General features: G+C 47.0%; 1 pseudogene; it reads right to left on the bottom strand.

Annotated features, from left to right (window-relative positions):
• The window catches only part of LOC127643525 (lipopolysaccharide-responsive and beige-like anchor protein), a 116,977-nt pseudogene that overhangs the window by 69,841 nt on the left and 30,748 nt on the right, over positions 1-16,388 (bottom strand).

Genomic DNA, 16,388 nt, shown 5'->3' with positions numbered 1-16,388 from the left:
ACAGAGGTCTGGATGCAGATGCCAGAGCGTGCCCCGTCCCTGAGAAAGAAGGTCCTTCCTCAGGGGAATTCGCCAGGGAGGGGCTGTCATGAGGAGTGTGAGATCCGAAAACCACATCCGGTTGGTCCAGTAGGGGGCCACCAGAGTGACTTGCTCCTTGTCCTCCCTGACCTTGCATAGCTTCGTCGCTCTCAGGGCGAGGTCGGTCGCTGAGCGCAGTTCCTGCAGTGTGTCGGGATCAGGGCCACCCCCGTGCATGTTGCGAAGTGCCTTGGCTTGGTGGACCTGCAGGAGAGCCATGGCATGCAGGGCAGAAGCGGCGCGTCCGGTAGCGCTGTAGGCCTTCGCGGTGAGCGAGGATGTTGCTCTACAGAACCGGAAAGGGAGTACAGGGCGGCCCCGCCAGGTGGTAGTGCTTCCAGGACATAAGTGGAGCGCAACAGCTCTATCCACGTGGCGCGCTCCGCCGTCGAGGGTAGCGAGGGCGGATGAGCAGGTGGCGGTGCGACGAGTGGAGAGGGGTGCTCTCCACGAAGACGTCAGCTCATCATGCACCTCCGGGAAGAAAGGAACCGGGGGGGGCGAGGTTGTGAGCGGTGCCCCACGCCCAAGAACCAATCGTCCAGCCATGATGGCTGTGGGGAGGATGGAGGGTTCCAATCCAGGCCCACGCTGTTGGCTGCCCGGGAAAGCATATCAGACATCTGTGCGTCGGCCTCCTCCTGAGCGTGCAAGCCCAAAGGAGCCCTCAGCATCAGAGCCCACGCCCTCCGATGTCACGGCGAACTCATCTGCTTTCATCGCAAGAGGGTAGGCAGACTGGCTGTGAGGCGAGTCGCCGCCACCTCGAGCGGGGACGGGAGTCAACGAGCGTGCCGGGGCGCGGGTGGTCCGAGGGGGCGTACCCGGCGGAGCTGCACCCGCTGCCATCCCCGAATCGCCTCCATCGCCAGCTGCATTGTCCTCAATCCCGTGGGAAGAAGGAGCGACGTGGGAGGAGGCTGTAGTGGCTTGCTTACGGTTGTAAGCAAGCCGCGACCGCAACGTTGTCATGGTCATGTTCTCGCAATGAGAACATGAACCATCCACAAACGCAGCCTCAGTGTGATCACTGCCCAGACACACGAGACAACGACTGTGGCCGTCGGAAGCGGAGAGTACTCTACCGCATCCAGGAACAACACAGGGGCGGAAAGGCATCTTTATAAAGACGCGTCCTTAAAAGGACGTTCAACGTGTGTGTTTTTTGCTCTTTTAGAGGAAATTACTCTTTTAAATAAAATCACTCTTTTATGAATGAAAGAACTCGTGAGAGATCTTTCTTATCTGCAAATGTCGATGCGCTCAGGGGCAGGAAGTGCACAGCCGTGCAAACAGGAGAAAGCCGCTGTTGTGCGCCGTAGAATCCAACAGCATGCAGCAGAGGATAGCAGGAACTCGGTGTGTAAAACGCAGCAGTCTGCAAACACGACCATCGGCTCCGACGAAATTTTCTGAATGAACTCCCGTATTTGCGCCGCTTAAATACCCGTATGTCCGGGGGCGGGACATGCAAATACTGGTTGCCAACTCTCATTGGCCTTTTTTCATAGTTCAGAGGTGAATATCGGCGCTCAAGAGAGACCCCTAGTGTCGCTTCTCTGACACAACGTGGAGAGAGCGACAGAAGGGGAACTTTGTGGAACCATTAGAACTTCCTAAATTGACGACGGAGCAAAACAAAATAGAAAAAAAAAAATTTCTGAGATAACATTGGAGGAGCTTGATGAGGTAATTAAGGGTTCCGGGGCCAGATGGTTTTGCCACTGAATTTTTTAGATCTTATGCTACAGAATTGGCTCCACTTTTGTTTGAAGTTTATACGGAATCATTAAAGAATGGAAAGCTTCCATCAACCATGACACAAGCCCAGATCAGTCTGATTCTTAAAAAAGACAAAGATCCAAATGAGTGTTAAAGTTACCGTCCAATTTCCCTTAGATGTAATTTTTTTCTCCAAAATTCTGGTTAACCGATTAAGTAAAGTTATGACATCTCTTATACATATAGATCAGAAAAAACTGCTTTATTACAATAAAAGCAGGCAACAGTACAAAACAAGGGCAAAACCAGTAAAGAGTAGTCAAGGGGAGCGTGGGGTCAAAAAGCCGGGGAATCAATGTAGAGTAAAGGGGCAAATCTGGGAGAGAGTGGTGAACGAGAGCAGGAGGTCGAAGCCGGGAAACAAGCACAACTAGATGGGATCGAAGACAGGGGAACAAGGGGAGCTGGCAAGCTAAGAGGAGGACAAGAGGAGTTCAAGAGGAGATCAAAACTAGACGAGACTAGCGGGGGCAAAGACACGGGAAACTAAATACAATAACCAACCAGCGGGAGACGAATGTGCTGTGATATTTATAGAGGAACAAACGAGTGGTGCAGGTGAAACGAATGACAGGTGATGGGACTAGTACAGGTGTAACGAATGAAGGGGTGATTGAGACGAGTGCAGGTGGTCATAATGTTCTGGCCATAGGAGCGTGCATGTGAGCCCGAGGAGAGAGACCTGCTAACGAGCAGGAGATCTCGAGGGAGCAAAACGAGTGTGAGAGCTCGAGGGAGCAAAACGAGCGTGAGCTCGAGGGGGGCGGAACGAGCGTGCGAGCTCGAGGGGGTGGAACGAGCGTGCGAGCTTGAGGAGTGAGTGTGTGTGTGACGAAGCGGGGATGGGGCAGAGGAGCGGGGTTCGTGACAGTACTCCCCCCTCTAAAATGGACGGCTCCTAACGGCCGCGCTCAGTTGCGAGGAAGTGGTGCTGGACGATCCCATCAAACAAAAAAACCCTGAACAGACAACCCACAAAACACACAAACAAAATTGAGCGCAGTCCAAGGGGCACAGAGGGAAATGAGACAGTCCATGGGGTCAATGGGCAGTTTCAAGGCAAGGTCAGGGGGAACATAGCGGACAGGCGGGTGGTCGGGAGATCTAGGGGCAGCCATAGGGCAGAGGCTGGGTCAGGGGGTCTGGAAGGCGACTGGAGGACAGGGACTGGGTCCGGGGGTCTGGAAGGTGACCACCGGACAGGAACAGGGTCAGGAGGCCAGGGAAGAGGCCACAGGACAGGGAGAGTGTCAGGGGGCCACCGGACAGGGTCAGGGGGCCAGGGAAGAGCCGTGAAAGGCGGAGCCGTGGAGGACTTGGGAGACGGAGCCTTGGAAGACAGAGCCGCGAGAGACTCGGCAGGCAGGGCACTGAGATGCTGAGGAGGTGGCGCCATGGGGATCCCAAGAGACAGGGCAGAGGGAGGTGGTGCCGCAGGAGGCTCTAGAGGCGGAGGCCTGGAAGGCTATGGAGGTGGAGCCGAAGGAGGCTTTAGGAGCGAAGGCCTGGAAGGCTCAGGAGGTGGAGCCAATGACAGTGGCGCCGTGGGAGGCTCTAGCGAGGTAGGCCTAGAAGGCTCTGGAGGTGGAGCCAAGGGAGGTGGCGCCGTGGGAGGCTCTGGAGGTGGAGCCGTAGAAGGCTCTGGAGGTGGAGCCGTAGGAGGCTCGGGAGGCGGAGCTCTAGGAAGCTCTAGAGTCTCTAGGAGTAGAGCCGTGAGAGGCTCGGGGAAACAGGTCGTGGAAGACTCGAGAGGCGCTAGAGGTGGGGCCCTGGAAGGCTTGAGAGGCTCGGAAGGAGGAGGAGCCCTGGAAGACTCGAGAGACAAAGCCCCGAGAGGCCGGAGGGGAGGAGGAGCCTTGAGAGACTCGAGGGACGGAGCCCTGAGAGGCTCGAGGGGAGGAGGAGCCCTGAAAGACTCGAGAGGAGAAGCCCTGAGAGGCTTGGAAGGAGGTGGAGCCCTGAAAGACTCGAGAGGAGAAGCCCTGAGAGGCTTGAGGGGAGGAGGAGCCCTGAGAGACTCGAGAGGGGAAGGCTTGAGAGGGGGAGGAGCCCTGAGAGTCTCGAGAGGCGAAGCCGTGAGAGGCTTGAGGGGTGGAGCCCTGAAAGACTCGAGAGGAGAAGCCCTGAGAGGCTCGAGAGGAGGAGCCCTGGGAGGCTTGGGAGGAGGAGCCTTGGGAGGCTCGTGGGGTAGAGCTCTGGGAGGCTCGAGAGACTTGAAAGGCAGAACCCTGGGGGGCTTGGGAGGTAGAGCTCCGGGAGGCTTCGAGAGGAGGAGCCTTAGGAGGCTCGAGAGGAGGAGCCCTGGGAGGCTCGAGAGGCGGAGGCCGCGAGGGCTCTGAGGGGCGAGCAGAGGGGCAGAGCCGTGGAAGACTCTGAGAGCAGAGCAGAGGCTGGCAGAGTCGTGGAAGTCTCTGAGAGCAGAGCAGAGGCTGGCAGAGTCGTGGAAGGCTCTGAGAGCGGAGCAGAACCCGGCAGAGCTTTGGAAGACTCTGGGGGCGGAGCAGAACCCGGCAGAGCCGTGGAAGACTCCGAGGGCGGAGCAGAACCCGGCAGAGCCGTGGAAGACTCCGAGGGTGGAGCAGAACCCGGCAGAGCCGTGGAAGACTCCGAGGGCGGAGCAGAACCCGGCAGAGCCGTGGAAGACTCTGTGGGAACCTCTGCGGTCTTGAGCACAAGACGAGACTGGGGAGAAGGGGCCCTCTTCCTTCTCTTATGTCTTCGGCCAACAGGGGACGTGGCCATGGGGACGGTCGAGGCTACAGGCGCTGGCTCTGGGGCGGTCGAGGCTACAGGCGCTGGCTCGCTGACCGTGGCAGACATGGGCGCTGGCTCGCCGGCCGTGGCGGGCATGGGCGCTGGCTCGTTGGCCGTGGCGGGCATGGGCGCTGGCTCTCTGGCCGTGCCTGGCATGGACGTTGACTCGCTGGCCGTGCCAGGCTTCGAGACTGGGGCCGTGCCAGGCTTTGGGACTGGGGCCGTGACAGGCTTCGTTACTGGGGCCGTGACAGGCTTCGGGACTGGGGCCGTGACAGGCTTCGGGGCTAGGGCCGTGTCAGGCTTCGGGGCTAGGGCCGTGTAAGGCTTCGGGACTGGTGCCGTGACAGGCTTCGGGACTGGGGCCGTGACAGACCTCAGGACTGGGGCCTTGTCAGGCTTCAAGACGGGGGCCGTGTCAGGCTTCAAGACAGGGGCCGTGGTAGGCTTCAAGACGAGGGCCGTGGTAGGCTTCAAGACGGGGGCCGTGGTAGGCTTCGAGACGGGGTCCGTGGTAGGCTTCAAGATGGGGGCCGTTGTATGGAGTGCTGGTTCAGTGTCTGCCTCCCCCACAGTAAACGAGGAACCAGCGTACAGTAGGGCGAGGTCACTAAACTGAGCCAGGTTGAGAGAGCAGCGACCTCCAGGCATGAATGATGAGGCTGGCTCATTCAGTCCATATTGGAAAATGTCTTTTAGAGCCACCTCATCAAAATTCACCTGGTTAGCCAGGGCACAAAAATCAACAACAAAAGCCTCAATGGGTTGGTTCCCCTGACGAAGAACCAAGAGCTGGGCCACTGGGTCCATAACATGAAGGGTAGGGTCTCTCGTACTATATACGCTGTCCTGCATCAAAACCCCTAGGTGAGCGTCCGACGAACCGTCAAACCGCTCGGGGGTTTGAAAGCTCGCGGCGCTGGGAAATACAGTGGGAACATCAACGGACACAGGGACAGGCGCAGGCGGAACAGGTAAAAACTGATTAGAAATCGCACGTACCGTCTGCAGGATCTCCTGTATCTGCTGTCCCTGAGCCGCGATTGTTTGATCGTGTTGGCCGACCGTAGATCCCTGGGCGGAAAGTGCCGTGTAGATCCGCTCTAATGAGCTGCGGAAATCCTCAGCGGTTTCCATTGTGACTGTCTACGGTGGGGTTGGTTATTCTGTAGCGAATACAAGTAGAGACAGTCACAATGTCGGAGAAAAAACTGCTTTATTACAATAAAAGCAGGCAACAGTACAAAACAAGGGCAAAAGCAGTAAAGAGTAGTCAAGGGGAGCGTGGGGTCAAAAAGCCGGGGAATCAATGTAGAGTAAAGGGGCAAATCCGGGAGAGAGTGGTGAACGAGAGCGGGATTTCGAAGCCGGGAAACAAGCACAACTAGACGGGATCGAAGACAGGGGAACAAGGGGAGCTGGCAAGCTAAGAGGAGGACAAGAGGAGTTCAAGAGGAGATCAAAACTAGACGAGACTAGCGGGGGCAAAGACACGGGAAACTAAATACAATAACCAACCAGCGGGAGACGAATATGCTGTGATATTTATAGAGGAACAAACGAGTGGTGCAGGTGAAACGAATGACAGGTGATGGGACTAGTACAGGTGTAACGAATAAAGGGGTGATTGAGACGAGTGCAGGTGGTCATAATGTTCTGGCCATAGGAGCGTGCATGTGAGCCCGAGGAGAGAGACCTGCTAACGAGCAGGAGATCTCGAGGGAGCAAAACGAGCATGAGAGCTCGAGGGAGCAAAACGAGCGTGAGCTCGAGGGGGGCGGAACGAGCGTGCGAGCTCGAGGGGGCGGAACGAGCGTGCGAGCTTGAGGAGTGAGTGTGTGTGCGACGAAGCGGGGATGGGGCAGAGGAGCGGGGTTCGTGACAGTAGCGTATTTCCAGCTGGGCGCCTTCCAGTGGCCCAAACAGGGCATTAAGTATTTGGGTATTTTATTCCCAGCAAATTTGTCTGATTTAGTTACAGTTCATTTCAAACCTTTAAAAAAAAGATTTTCGAGCGATATGGACAGGTGGGCTTCATTGCATTTATCGATGATTGGAAAGTTTAATGTTATTAAAATGAATTGTACTCCAAAATTCAACTACCTGCTACAGTCACACCATATAGATGTCCCCCTCTCTTATTTCAAGCAATTTGAGAGCATAGCGAAGTCCTTCATTTGGAATGGTAAATGTCCCAGGTTAAATTTCAATAAGTTACATAGCCCGATTGACAAAGTTGGGTTAGGCCTACATAAGATTTTGTTTTATTATTATGCATTCTGTCTGAGACATCTGGCTCATTGGCTGCTTCCACCTGAGAGAGCCCCTCCCTGGTTTTGTTTTGAAAAGGAAGTTCTTGCCCCTATCTCGCCACTGCAAAGCCTTTCGATCAAACTATTCTGAGAAGTTAAGTCACACCCAAAAGTGTCCAGAATGTTTAAATCTGACATTTATTTAAATGTTGCCTCGAGCATATTACAGAATCCAAGATTGGGTATCGGTAAGTCCCCTTTCTGCTGGTCGGAGTGGACACACCCACATGTTGGAGGATGGTGATTTAGACTGTCTGGTCTTGTTCGAGGATTCAGGAGTTTTGGTTAAGAGTCTAGAAATGTTTTGCGAGGTCCTGGACACTCAGGTTCTGTTCTGTCCTAGACTTTGTGTGTTGGGTGATTGTGAGGTTATTGATATAGCCGATGGGTATGTAAAGAGGTGGGTCCTCACTGGCGTGATGATCGGGAGACAGATAATTTTGAGGGGATGGAAATGAATGAGCGCTCCCTCTTTTTATGAATGGTGCACCGAATTGGCCACGGTAGCGTCATTTGAAGAGATGTCGTATAGATGGATTGGCAATTCGGCTGCATATGACTGGAATCGGGGCAGGTTTTTGGCCTTTTTGGAGGGTGCTCATTGACGGGCTGTTCAAAGAGACATTTTGTTTGGTTTGAGAATATATTTGTTCTTTTTGTCTGCATATATATATATATATATATATATATATATATATATATATATATATATGTGTGTGTGTGTGTGTGGTTACTTTCATATTGTGTTGAAGCACTGGATGTGTGTGTGTGTGTGTGTGGGGGTATATAATTCTTTACATAGATTCAGTGTGTATATGTTCTTTTTGTTTAATCCTGTTATTTTCGAATCAATAAAATGTTAATATAAAAAAGTAGAAGTAGAATAAATGGTTTAACACAATTTACCATTGCTGAGGTCTACTTGAGCTCACAGCTGATTGGCCCGCATTGTGTCATTTAGAATGTTCACTTCGACATTTTCAGTGTAGACGGCCTCAAGACATTGCTGTGCGTAAACGGATGTGTCTGGTGTAGACAGTATGTAAGAATTTGGCCAATATGAGGTATCTTAGGGGGCAGCATAATTAAGATGTTGTTCCTACCTGAAACAGCATTTGAATAGGAAGCAAGCCTATGATGCCTTAAATTGCTACCTCGGTAGGTTTTGGAACAGATCTCCAAAAGTTACAGATGAAGAGATCAGCCTCACTGTGACTGTTTTCATATAAATCTGCTTTTAAATGAAGTCAGATCCATTGAAATTCTTAGCCAATTAGGAAGTCTAATTTAACTCAAGAAGTGAAATCAGTTGATCATCTTATTAAATTGCAATTCAAACTGTAAACTGAGTGTATGTGGTTTCAGAAACACTGGCTGATGTGTATCAGACAATCTATAAGTCATTAAAGGACATGTTTATATATTTTGTCAATGTCTGAACGTGTATATCTTGTATATTGAATGTAATGCAAGTCTGCAACAATGTCTGTGTGATTTTGTGTTACTCACCACCTGCATGGCAGAGCTGCGTGGGGGGGCATGGCACCTGCCCAAAACCTCTGATTTGAGACTCCACCGCCTGAGGAAGAAAGAAAGACAGGGAGGAGGTTTATGGAGGGTTGGTGGCACTAATGAAGAGATATAGGACTATACACGTCACCTTGAGACAGTGGCTTACCGGTCCTGGACTTTATCAAAAAATACAGACTCAAAATAATGTGTGTGTGTGTGTGTGTGTGTGTGTGCGTGGATATGAATATAATGATCATAATAAAGGTTAAAGTGTGTGAGAATTTTAGAGAGGAATGTGTGTGGGAGACAAATAAAATATAGAAATATAGACAGGGTTTTCAAAGCAAGAGCATACAATACATGTGGTTTTGCATCGCTGTCTTAGAGTGCAAGTATCCCTCTATCCCACAGTCCAGTGTGGTCATGTTCAGTAATGTGTGATGTGAGATCAGTGTGAATCTCAGATGGGATTTCCATGAGTAAAGAGAGAAACTGCCTTGATCCCATGCTACAGAGAGAGTGTGAGAGATGTCCCAGCTCATGTCTGACTGCTCTGGCAGTGTATGAATGCAACAGGAAGTCAGGAGGCTTTCCATGTCCCTCTCATTGTATTTCTTCACTCTTCCGCCTCTCTCTTTTTCCTCTAGGCTCAGCAAGCCCTTCTTTATATCAATCCTTTCCATGGTTTCTTACTCTTATTCTTCTCTTTATCAGTCTTTCCTCATCCCTCTCTCCTGCTTTGATCTGGTTTGGTCCACTTTGTTGGTAACAATAGACTCCACCAGAGAAACTCTTTTTTTATATAGTGTAAATCCACTAGTGATCTCATTAGAGGCATTGATGGAACACAGATGACATGACCACTGTGTCTGGAAATACCATTCTAAAGAAGTGGGGTTCAGAAGAGGCCACGCAGGGGAAGATACCCCATTTAAATTATATGATTGGGTGATTTTTACTCAAAGCTATGGAATTTTACACTCTGTGTGGCATCAATTCCTCATTTCTTGGCCAAGTCTTTTCTGAGGTGTTGGGCAAAACTCTTTTTTTGCATGGAAATTGAATTTCCATGCAATCCAAAGCTTATAAACTAACAAACCTGAAGTAAACAAATCCGAAAGGCTCAAAAGATTTATTGCTACGTGTTCTACTGAAAATGATAAGTGAAGAATTATCTAAATATTCATGCTAAAACAGATTGTCTAATTTACTGTAATGCTATGTCTAGTGTGCTAATGTGATCCAGCAGTGTGGCGTAGGGGTTAGCGTCAGAAACAGGATGACTGAAGGTCAAACGCGTCAGGTTGGGGCGGTTTGTTTAAGCTAACATGTGGATGCAGCTTGCCCAGGCACCTGACCCATCTTCATTAAATCCTATCCTGAGATTTACTACCACAGACAAATGAGGCAGTGCTCTAGTCAGAGCGTTCGGCCAATGAGGAGGGAATGTTATATGGGTGTTAGCTATGCTAGCAGGGCCAATCTCTTAAGGATGAGGTCTCTTTATATTATACACATTTAAATGATGGAAATACCCCATATGCACACATATACACAAGCAGACATGCTCCATGAGTCACCTGATTTACTCTAACCCTTGACAAAGCAATTTGGCTGTACAACAAGCTGTGACTAAATTTTTTTATTTTGCATTATGGGGTCTCTATGAATACATTGAAGAAGTTGGGGGAAGGGTTTCTCTCTAAATGTAAGCCTTTTAAAGGTCAGAATAGCATCAGACTTCAGTAAAAGTGAGCCTTGATTGGAGGAAAAGGACTGTGTTTGTCTTATTATTTCATGTGCAAAGGGAACTTTTGTGCCTCTTATGTTCTTTTTGGTGGTGGCAGGGCAAAGGCAGGAAGTAATCATCGTCTGAATAAACATGGCCCAGTCTCCTGAGTGACCCTAATCTACCATGAGACATTCCATACACCCCATGATCTGCACGCACACACATGGACACGTGATTCTACGTACATTGAGAGACATAACTGCACACACAGCCTGCAATCAAAAGACCCAAAGTCAGCTGCCTTCTCTTTTCCAGCTGCTCAGGATAAAAAAGTCCTGACGTTCAAGACTGCTGTTGGTTTCCCCAACCTCTCTTTCCAGAAAACATACACTCACCATTCTAAAAGTCACAAATATACCTACACACTTGTTTACATAGTTGGCTATTTGGTATGATTGCGTCCGAAATTGTTCGTATACATTTGTATGATTTCATCACGTGCAAATGCCTGGATGTCTAATGCTGAAGCGTGAGTTTTGCGCATGAGGCGTTAAGGACATGCTTATTAATATTATGCCCTTACCAAAACCCCTTATCTAAACCTAACCGATGAGTAGAGTGTGTAAACATGATAAGAAGCTGTTATGTGTGGCAGAAGCAAGTCATTGTCACATATTAGATGGAAACTATGTCCAGTGACATTTGGCTGTAGTGAAAGTCGCACGAATACATTGCAGTCATGTGATATCATACGAATTAGCCAAATTTAGAAAAGTCGTGTGAATCCTTACAATTTCACAGCGATCATTTATTGTTTAGTTATCTACTTTAGCTCTAAAAACATGAGGCCTATTCCACAAAGCTGGTTTAGGTGGCTACCCAGAAAAGTTTCATTTTAGTTTGCCTCAACCCTGGGTTTTAGGCACCATGAAGGTGGGTCAGCATTTACTGGTATTCATTGCCACAGTAACTAACGCTACACAGCTAAACTGCTCCGTGGCAGGTTTTGTTCTGGGTAACAGATCGCCAACATATACTGAACCAATCAGCTGTGAGTAAAGTGACATCTGTGATGAAAAGTTACTCCCTCATGTCTCTTAAAGCACACTTTACAGAAGAAAAAAATATATAAAAAATCCACAAAATTGACTCTTCATGATAAGTTATCTATTTGAAAGTCTAAATATAAATTTTCAGTAGACGGAGTCATGTATTTCATTTAAATACTCTAATTGGTTTTCATTTACCTACTCTAGCCAAAAAATAAAACAAATCCATTAAAACATAAGCATAATATATTATTAAGCTATCTATAAAACAGTAGGTAAGATGGATTAATATAATACCAGCAAATAGTGGTCAATTTTTAAATATTAATCTCTCCACAAGACAGCAAAATTAATGAATGCCACCCAAACCTCTTCTTTCCCAGGCAAGAGTCTTATTATTGCATGCCAATTGCATTCAGTATTCAAAGTGCTCACTCTTTTATTATTCAATGGTATCCTATATTAATATTTAATAGTATTAAATGATTTTATGCTTTCAATTTAAATTAAATTCAAATATTTTATATTTTAAATAAAGTTTTTAAGCTTTTAAAATTAATAAGGCTGTGTGTTCTTGTTGTGGACAGATATCAATTCACTTACACATTGATATCACAGCTGTTTTATATTTTTATCACATTCAGAAGTTGTTTCCAACAGTCCTCTTGATCTCATGAAGCAGCCCCTGTGTTTGCTCTTGCTGTGTAAATGTCTTTAATTTCTTCAGTATTGTACAGTGATCCTTTGTGCTGTGTAAAAGGTTTTAATGTTTTAATTCTTAATGATTTCATGACGATCTCCAGTAGTCTTAAATCCATTTTCATTTTTTCATATTTCATATGTCTCTTTTTGTGCAGTTTAAATACATTTACATTCTTCATATATTCAGAATGTTTTGCCATTAGCTGAGAGGTAAACCCCACTGACCTGAGATTTGATTCTGAATTGCGCTCTCCGGCTCTCTCTCTCTCTCTCTCTCTCTCTCTCTCCATGTTGCTACAAACGTCATCCATTCATGTGCACACATGCGTGAACTAATACTAGGACAGAAAGTTGATGAGCAGCATCATGGTACTATCAATTAAGCTTGATTGGACTGGTTTTGTTTTGTCAACTCAAATCCAATCCTGGATCCCTGAGTTTGTTCAACATGCTTCATGGTATAGGCCTCAGGCCATGACATGTGGAACAGCTGAAAATAAAATGCTACAAGATTTTCTTCAAGGTAACTCTGCTGGAACATCCAACTTAAGCTGGTACTGTGTTTTGGAACATGGTAGCTGCTTTGGTAGCTGGTCACAAGCTTGTCCATGCTGGACATTAGCCAGTCTAAGTTGGTTATTAAGCTGGTTTAAACTGGTCATTGCTTGATACAAGCTCTTAGACCATCTAAGACAGGCAACAAACCATCTACCAGCTGGCAATACAAGCTTATATATTAGGTGGCCTTAACTACTATGTTGTAATATTAAATACATACAAGACTATGTATTTACAATCAATGTTGAATAAATACACATTTGCTGCTACTGAGGTTAAGGTATGGGTAGGTTTAGGAGTAAGGGTATGGTTAGCATAAGGAGTAGAGAGTTAGGTTTTGGGGTAAGGTTTGGGTTAGGGGTAAAGTTAACAGTGCAACTATAAATGTAATTAAATGCAGGTACTTTAAATGTAATTACAGTGGAACAACATGTATTTATATAATAAGTACATTGTATCAAATGGTTAAGTACATAGTAGTTAAGGCCACCTAATATAAAGTGGGTCCAAACTTTTTTTTTGGAACATGGAAGCTGGTAAACCAGCTAATTACCAGCTTGAAACTACCATGTTGCACAACACAACCACCATCATAAGATGGATTTTCTTGCAGAGAAGAGGAAGAATTGTAGGGAACATAAAACTTGCATGCACGCCATTAAGGGGCTGTATGGCTCAAAAATTCACCACTGCTATTCTGATATTCAGTACATACTATCTCACACCCGGTTCTTCTCTTTTTCTTTTCTTGTGCATTACTGTATGTTCTTTTAAAAGTTTCCACCACTAAGCATGTTTACTACAGTGTGATTGCCAGCATGGATGTGTGAATTTATTAATCTCTTATGGCCAGTGGATGGTGGAGTAGCAGTCTGGCGTAAGGAATCCCTTTTAACCTCTGCTTATTAAACAGGAAGTGTGCAGGGTAATGGGCTAAACTAGAGAGTTGACGGGAAGATAGGCAATTAATCTGTATCAGATAGAAGGATGAAGAGATAAAGGGATGGAGAAACAGATGGAGGGACAAGGGAAAAGAGGGAGGAAATGGATTAAAAATGGATAGACTGGATGGCTAGTGGAATGGATAGATGGAGAGGGATGAACAGATATAAGAAAGGAAGCATGCAGTGAAGGAAGGAGCTATAAAGGAATAGCAAGAAAAACTAAATGGGAATAAGGTGAGAAGAGTCAGTAATCAGAAGCTGGGGCCTCAGTCACTGAGCCTGAAGGGCATGAAAACTGGAGCCAGTATGACACCAACTACTGCTCCAGTGCTCAAATTCACTACGTTCATACCTACACAACAGCTTCAAGAAAATGACATCTGACTATGTGACATCCACAGCATAGATGCCATTTGTAGCAAACAAAGGTGTGGGGCAAGGAAGTACAGTCACTGAAAATATGTCTTGTGAAAACCTGTGTAAAAATGTATCTTCGGTGTTTTGCTGGCTGAATAATACACCCAGGTTGAGAATAGTACAACTTATTACATGGCTCTCTGGAATACTTGATTTGGATTGGAAAATTGCGGCATTCTGCATAACTTTTTTTTATTATGACTGTAAAACTGTATATTTGACAGTTGACTCTGATCTCTTTCTTCTTACATAATAAAATACTTTAAACTCAAATAAATACTTCATGTAAATACAGTGGTAAGAAAAAGTATGTGAACCCTTTGGAATTACCTGCATTTCTGTATAAATTCTATATAAAGTTTTAATAGTTGTATTTAGGGGTTTCAATGAAGTTTCGCTAAGTGGTTAGTCGGCAGGTTGCACATGCGCAGTACATTGCACAGGAAGAGCCTCTTTAGGACTTCCTGTGAACTTTCGTTGCCATAGCTGCCAACACCAGTGATTTGTGATCTGGGTCAACACTAATGAAATCAGTTTCCTCGATGCATATGAATGTCTGCACATTCCACAATTCACAAATAAAAAGCATTGGTCTCACACCAATGTAGCGAATTTGGTATGATAAATGTACACTGCATGTGTTGTGCATATTACAACTATTTGTAAGGGAAACAGCATGTGTGAGCTAAGAATTAAATTAAACGGTTGTTACTATGTCTTAATATGTAAGGAAATTTATAATGGAATCAGTCGTGTTAGACAAACATTATAAATTAGATAAATGACAAATAACTAGATTATTTGTCTGAATGTCTCGTTGTATCAGCTCACAATTTCTACTGTCAGGAATTAGCTTTAATAAGAGAATTATGATAAATTCTCGTATTGGAATAATATTATTCTCATGGCTTATTGACAATAATATTTGACATATAGGAATAACTTTGAAGCTAAATCTTTTATAAACAGGGATGAGATTATTTATCAAAACATACCAGAGTCAAAATATCTATAAAAAGGGAAACATGAATAATTAATCATAAATCGTTATAATTAATTATGAACATTTGGATCGGTTCATAGATTTAACTTGAGGTAGCTGAATTTCTATTACAATCAATTTATCTGTTCGTCCAGCGAACACTCAGTATTGATTGTCTATCAATTCTCAGAAAGGATATTTTTTGTGGCCACAAAAAAGCATGGAGCTGAGATAGAATCGTTAAATTTATATTGATTTACCAGCAGACCAGAATCAACTTGCAAGAATGTACACAAACGTTTTACTAAAATATGAACACATAACTAATCTAAACAAAAACATACACACGAAACACTCATTCGGGAAAGGGTAAAGTGAAAATAAAATGAAACCGGAACAGAATAGGGGAACGTTTGGTTACGTATGTAACCTCCGTTCCCCGAGGGAGGGAACGACACGTTGTGTCGGAGAAGCGACAATAGGGGTCTCTCTTGAGCGCCGATATTCACCTCTGACCTATTGAAAAGGGCCAATGAGAGTTGGCAGTCAGTATTTGCATACCCCGCCCCTGCATACGGGTATTTAAGCGGGGCAAATACGGAAGTTTAGTCAGGATTTTTCTGAGGAGCCGGAAATGGTCTGGCCACAACAGTGGCTCGGTTCAGCGACATGGCGGAGGAAAGACACAACGTGTCGTTCCCTCCCTCGGGGAACGGAGGTTCCATACGTAACCAAACGTTCCCCTTCTGTCGCTCTCTCCACGTTGTGTCAGAGAAGCGACACTAGGGGACCCATTCCAATCTTGCCATGTGCTGAACCGTGTACGTGAACTGCCGATACAGAGGCGGGCAGGGATTCATCCAGTGCCGCGCATCGTCTGTACCTGGCTGCACGTACCCTTCCCCAATGCCCCATATGAAAATCGGATCCTTCTAGTTACCCTGAGAGGGGAACAAGGCGATGTTTGCCAACATGGGAACGGGCCAGCCTGGCTGGGCCTCTTTTCTCTCTATGTTTCTCGCATAGAGCAATCACGGCCGGGGCCCTTACACGCATATAGGGAAGGGGGTCTTACCCAGACCCTGCGGAGACCACACCTGCCCTTTTTCTTGGGGAGGAAAAGTGGTAGACACGTCACACGGCCGTCTTAGGGCTCGTGTGGAAAGTATGGTGTGATGGTAGATCCAGCCTCGAAAGGGGGGAGTTGCTACAGCACGGCGACCGGGGCAGCTGTAACTGCCTAAGGGAGACACGGGGGTCCGCTCGTAAGGGGACAGAACCGTGGAAATACACACAGGGGGAGTCCGAGCAGGAGGCCTTACCTGTGGAGCACCTATACCAGTACAGGGTAGCCATCAGGGTACCCGCAGTGGCTTGGGTCGGCGAGTTCCTCCGCTGAACCGCGGACCCGGAGGGCTGGGGAGGAATCGAACAGGGTCCCGACTCGGAGTGGGACGCCCTGGGAAAAAAGGCACACTACTTAACCTTGACGTCAGGAAAAGGGCGCTGGGCGCAAGCGATCCACCCGGCAAGTCAGTCTACGCGTTACCGAGTTCTACGGTC

The sequence above is a fragment of the Xyrauchen texanus genome, chromosome 5 (genome assembly GCF_025860055.1).
Source record: "Xyrauchen texanus isolate HMW12.3.18 chromosome 5, RBS_HiC_50CHRs, whole genome shotgun sequence".
Classification (NCBI taxonomy): Eukaryota; Metazoa; Chordata; class Actinopteri; order Cypriniformes; family Catostomidae; genus Xyrauchen; species Xyrauchen texanus.
This window is presented reverse-complemented; position numbering and strand designations above follow the sequence as displayed.